Raw genomic sequence first — 5,573 nt, 5'->3', positions numbered from 1 at the left:
ATGTACTTCAATAGCATATTCCAACCAAGACTTTAAGGAAATACACAGCAAATAATAATGGTGATGCGACAGGTAGGTAAAAGCAGAGGCTCACTATACTTACTCTGTAGTATAATGGCTAATTTCCAGGTTAAAGTACAAAAGTCACTGAAGTATGCAAAGATTGAGAGAACATGGATGTCAAACTTCATAATGATTTAAAGTTAGCTGTTATGTATGAGGCCATAGAACTGAAGAAAATATTCCTAAAGAGGTAAAGAAAGTTGAAATGACAATGTTCCATTGTCATTTTTGTAAATAAAGAGGTACAGAAATATAATTGCCTGACTGGAAATTCAGTTGTTGGAAAGTTCAATCAATGAACTAATATTTACCATAAGGAAGTGTCAGTAGATTTTTCAATAATAGAAGAAAATATTTGTGAATTTAGAAATGAAGATTATGTGCACTAATTAATATAAAGGTCAATACATGGTGATATATGAAAAGAATCTTGACTGCCATTAAATGTATAGATGTGTACATAATGGAGAATCATTAAAAATTGCAGGGAATTGAAATATATTTAAAAGAAAACATATACAAATATACATGTATGAACAATCAACAAGAAAACAGATCATGAACTTAAAAAGGTGCAAAGATGAGTACATGGAAGAGTTTGCAGGGAGTAAAGGGAAGGGAGATATTACATAATTAGAATTAATATTATAACAAAAATGAATGACTTAAGTAATGGAGAAAATAATTTGTCTAAGATTCTTTCTGAATTCTAAATAAAGAAACATAGAGATAGCTGTAGTTGGGCTTTGAAAAAAAAAACCTCTTTGCTCTTTTGTCTCTTCAGGGGGCCCATCACCCAGGTACTGAAAAAATCACACAGAGTATTATTCTTTCTTATGAATGCTTGCCCTTAGTTTGGCTGATTTCTAGCCAGTTTTTCTTAGGTAATTATCTCTTAATTGCTTCTGGGATTTTAATTTTCTCTGTATATTTTCTTTATTATTTCAGGTCTTGCTGAGTGCTGGCCTCTTCTTGATTCTTGATCCTCTTCTCCAGGACATCTCCTTCTATTTATTTTCTCTTCAAGCCAGCCCCACCTATCCTTTCTCCTGCCTCACTATTGCTCACTATTGGCTATTAACCTCTTTATTAAACCAATCAGGTGTTTTAGAAAGGCACAGTAACACAGATTCGTAGAGTTAAACAACTGAAATATAAAATAATACAACACATCTTTGTATCATTAACAAATGTTCCACAGAATAAACAAAAGTAACATTAACTAATATTCTACAACATTCTGCCCCTTTGTCCAAATAAAATTAAGGGTTTTATCTTTAATACAGTAAAGACTATATACAACAAAAGTAGGTATCAAGTACGAATTGCATTTACAATATTCAGTCCATGTGTATTTAGCAAACACACATAAAATACTCTACTATCTTAGTGACTCTGATGTTGTATAGCTACTTTTTCTACCATAACTAATAAAACTGTAGCTCTAATAATTTAGTTTTTAATTCCATATAATATCCCAGAAGGATATAATATTACCTAACAACAGAGACATTTGGGTGCCTGGACTGTCACCCAAAGTTCCTTTGCAATGTTGGGGCATCCATCTTCAGCCTAAAGGGCTACAATATCTGTCCGAGTTTTCAGAGATGCAGAAAATTTCAAAGACTGTCCCACTATATATTGGCAACATTCATCAGTCAATTCCTCTGTGTCTTGTAGAATCTGGAAGTCTATTCCATGATGCAGGTACCCAGTAGGACCATTCTGCTTTGTTTTGGCAAATTTCAGCAGCTGCTTTCCTGTGGGTCCTGCATGTGCAGTCTGAATAACACAGTCAAGCAGTCAAGACAAAAGCAGTGCTTTTGTTTGGTTTTTATTTGTTGTTTTGATGGCAAATGGCTAATCTTGATACAATGAAATCAGACTGCATATGAAATTTCTTCAATGCCCATCATCATTTCATGATGTAAATTGGTGATACCAGGAACAGATTTGTCTCAATGTCATGAAAAACATTTTGTTATTGTACATCTTAAAAGCCATATTGTGTAGTCTTTGAAGAGTTTGAAAACCATTTATCTATCTAAATATACTTGTTTAACCTTGAAAACCTAAGTAATATGACTACAAGTTTGACAATTATTGTAGACTAAGTACTGACCACATTTCTTAATTTTACATTGCATTTTAAAATGACCTACATAAGCACAATACCACAAACAACAGTACAAAATTACATAATACCAAAACTAACTTTAAATCGCTATCAGTATACCAAAATCCCTGACTATGCAAATTATCTGAGATTAATAGTTATATTTTTATCCTATATTCTTATATTCTCCTAAATGAAAGCAAAATCCATAATCTTCCATGTATCCAAAGACTACCTACCTCATCTTGTGTGAGTATGGGCATCATGCTCCCTAGACTGCTTCCTGTTGTCTGTGGGCAAAAATATCTTTAAGGCTCCCTGAGAAAATTTGATTTAATGGTCAAGTCATGAGAAGTTCAATTATAACCATTGTTGATCTATATTACCTATCAAGTTTCAGGAGGTCTCCCTTGATAAAACCTGACCATATTAACCTGCAATGAATCCACTGTCTCTTTTTTCCTACGGAAACAAAAGCAAAGTCTCATCTCCAAAGCACTTTTGATTTCCTTTAGAGAAATACATTTTTTTAACTTCCCTTTTAAAGTTAAGTCATTCTTAAAATATCTCGCCTGGTTTATTTCAGCAGTCCTTTCTATCCCATGTCTCTTAGGAGCTATTGTTTGCTTATCAACAATCAAATATTTCAAAGTCAACACAATACTGTATAGGATCCAGACTCCTGTTTATTTTTCATTCTTACATGACTTTTTCTTTTATATTATTTTACTTTCTCTTTTAAGACCTTTCTTTATTATTTTTAAAGTATTTATTACTCTATCCCTGTCTATAACCATATTCTCTCTTAAACCTATGTACATTGTAAAACACACTGTAACCTGTTTAGACAATTTCTCCACCTGAGCCTCTTTTACTGTGTATGTTTTAGACTTTTTTTGACCACATGAGCAATCTTTATACTGCCAGGCTACAGCTGGGTCTTCCACATGGCTCTATTAGCTGGCTCCATCCACTTTTGTTTCCATGAGAGCCAATCCCAATCCTAAAGCCCATGACCTGGATTGCATTCAAACACCAGCAATGGAATGACAGTGCCCTGCTGTGTAGCAGATATTTTTACTTAGTAATTTTGTAAATTTTTATTTACTGAGAAAAAGGGCTATACCAGAGAACTTCTTAAAGGAATGGGGTGGTTTTGTTTTTCTGCTTTCTCAGGCTTTAGGTGGATATTTGTGTCTCACATTGATATGCCAAAATGTAGTTTTATTGTTTCTTTTTTTTTAATTTGCTTTTTTTAAAAACTCTTCACTCTTTTGTCTCTTTGGGGGAGCCCACCACACAGCTCCCAAATAAATCTTGTGGAATTTTATTATTTCTTATGAGTGTTTGGCCTTAGCTTGGCTTATTCCTAGCCAGCTTTTCTTAGATTATCCCATTTACCTTTTGCCTCTGGGTTTCTACCTTTCTCTATTTCTGTAAATATTTTCTTTCCATCTTATTCTGTGTGTGGATGGGTGGCTAGCACATCCTTTTCTCACTTCTTCATCCTGCTCTCTGAAATTTCTCCTTCTATTTATTCGTTTTAAAGAGATCTTCTAGCCAGCTCTACCTTCCCTTTCTCCTGCCTCAGTCCTGGCAATCCAGCACTTTATTAGATCAGTCACGTGTTTTAGACAGGCACAGTAACACCGCTTTACAGAGTTAAACAAATGCAACATAAAATAATGGAATATATCATTACATCATTAAACAAAAGCTCCACAGGTTAAACAAAAGCAACACATCATTAACTAATATTCTATAATAGCAATTCCTTGAAAAATCATATGTAATTTTTGACACATAGCACTTCCAGGTAGGATGATAGCCTAAATATTGCCTGTGTATATGCCAACAAACAAGGGTCAGAAAGAGAAACAGAGAACTTTGAAAATATACAGTGAAATAGAAATGAGCAGGTAAAAATAAAAATAACAGAATGTGTCACCTGTCTGGAAGCAGATCAGTGTCTTGTTCAACCATTGTCAGTGAAGCTTCCACCTGCAGTAGATGGGAACATAGAAACCCACGATGTGAGATGTGAAGGGGGTGAGTGATCTTTGAATAGCTATTAATAAATGGAATATATCCACCAACTTTCTCCCCTCAGGAATGGGGAAACTGTGGAAAAGGAGGGAGAAAGATTGTAAAAGCCACTGGAGATGGAAGACATCAAGGAAACAAGGCCTTCTAGACACAACAAAAATGGCACACATATAAATTCACAGAGGCAGGGGCAGGATATCCAAGGAAGGCATGCACAGATGCAGATCTAGGCCAGATGGGGTCCCAACATTGTGGGGTAGAATGGAACTTGATTTTCCATCCTTAACCCATAATCTGTCTCCATTTGATAACTGCTTATAAAGGAAAACTTAGTTTCTCCAGCAGAGTACCACTGAGGATACAAAGCACATAGGTCAAATGCCTAGCAGTAGATGACCAACTCAAAATGAACTCAGTGATATGGGGGATAGCTTTGCCTCATTATACTTTGTCTAAGACGTTTTTAAAGCTTGTTGGTCTTTTGCTAAAATATTATGGTTTCCAATTTTGTGTATTTATAATCTCTCTCGTGTGTTTATGTGATTCTCTTTCTTTTTCTCTATTTTGACTTTTTTCCACATACCAATGTTTATTTATTTATTATTACTCTTTACTTTTTTCTTATTTTACATATCAATCCCAGTTCCCTCTCCCCCCATCCTCCAATGCCCCTCTCAGACAACCCCCCCAGTCTCATTCCCCATTAACTCCTCAGGGAGGATGAGGCATTCCAGGAGGTATCATCAAAATCTGTCAAAGTCATTTGGGGTAGGTAGGGCCTATGTTTTCCCTTGTGTCTCTAGGCTAAGAAAGTATCCATCCATGGGGAATGTGCTCCCAAAGTCTTTTCCTGAACCAGGGATACATCCAGGTTTCACTGTCAGAGGCCTTCTACACTGAGACCCACACTTCGGAGGTCTAGGTTTGTTCTATGCTGGTTTCACAGGTATCATGCTGAGATCCATGAGCTCCCCCTTGCTAAGATCAGCCATCTCTGTGGGTTTCTACAGCCTCTGTGGGTTTCTCTCTCTTTGCAACTGGATTGCAGGAGTTAGGCTCAATGTTTATCTGTGGGTGTGTGCTTCTGTTTCCATCAACTACTGGATGGCACATAAGCCATAAGGTAGTTATCAATCTCATTATTGGGAAGGACATTTAAAGTTAGCCTCTCTACTATTGTTCAGATTGTTTGTTGTGGTCATCCTTGTAGGTCTCTGGACATTTCCCTAGTGCCAGATTTCTCTTAAAACCTATAATAGCTCCCTCAATTATGGTATCTCTTTTCTTACATGCCTCTGTGCTTCACTTGTCTCAATATTCTTGCTCCCCCTTTCTGCTTCTCTTCTTT

Source organism: Phodopus roborovskii, unplaced genomic scaffold (assembly GCF_943737965.1).
Source record: "Phodopus roborovskii unplaced genomic scaffold, PHOROB, whole genome shotgun sequence".
Classification (NCBI taxonomy): domain Eukaryota; kingdom Metazoa; phylum Chordata; class Mammalia; order Rodentia; family Cricetidae; genus Phodopus; species Phodopus roborovskii.
Note: the sequence above shows the minus strand (reverse complement) of the source record.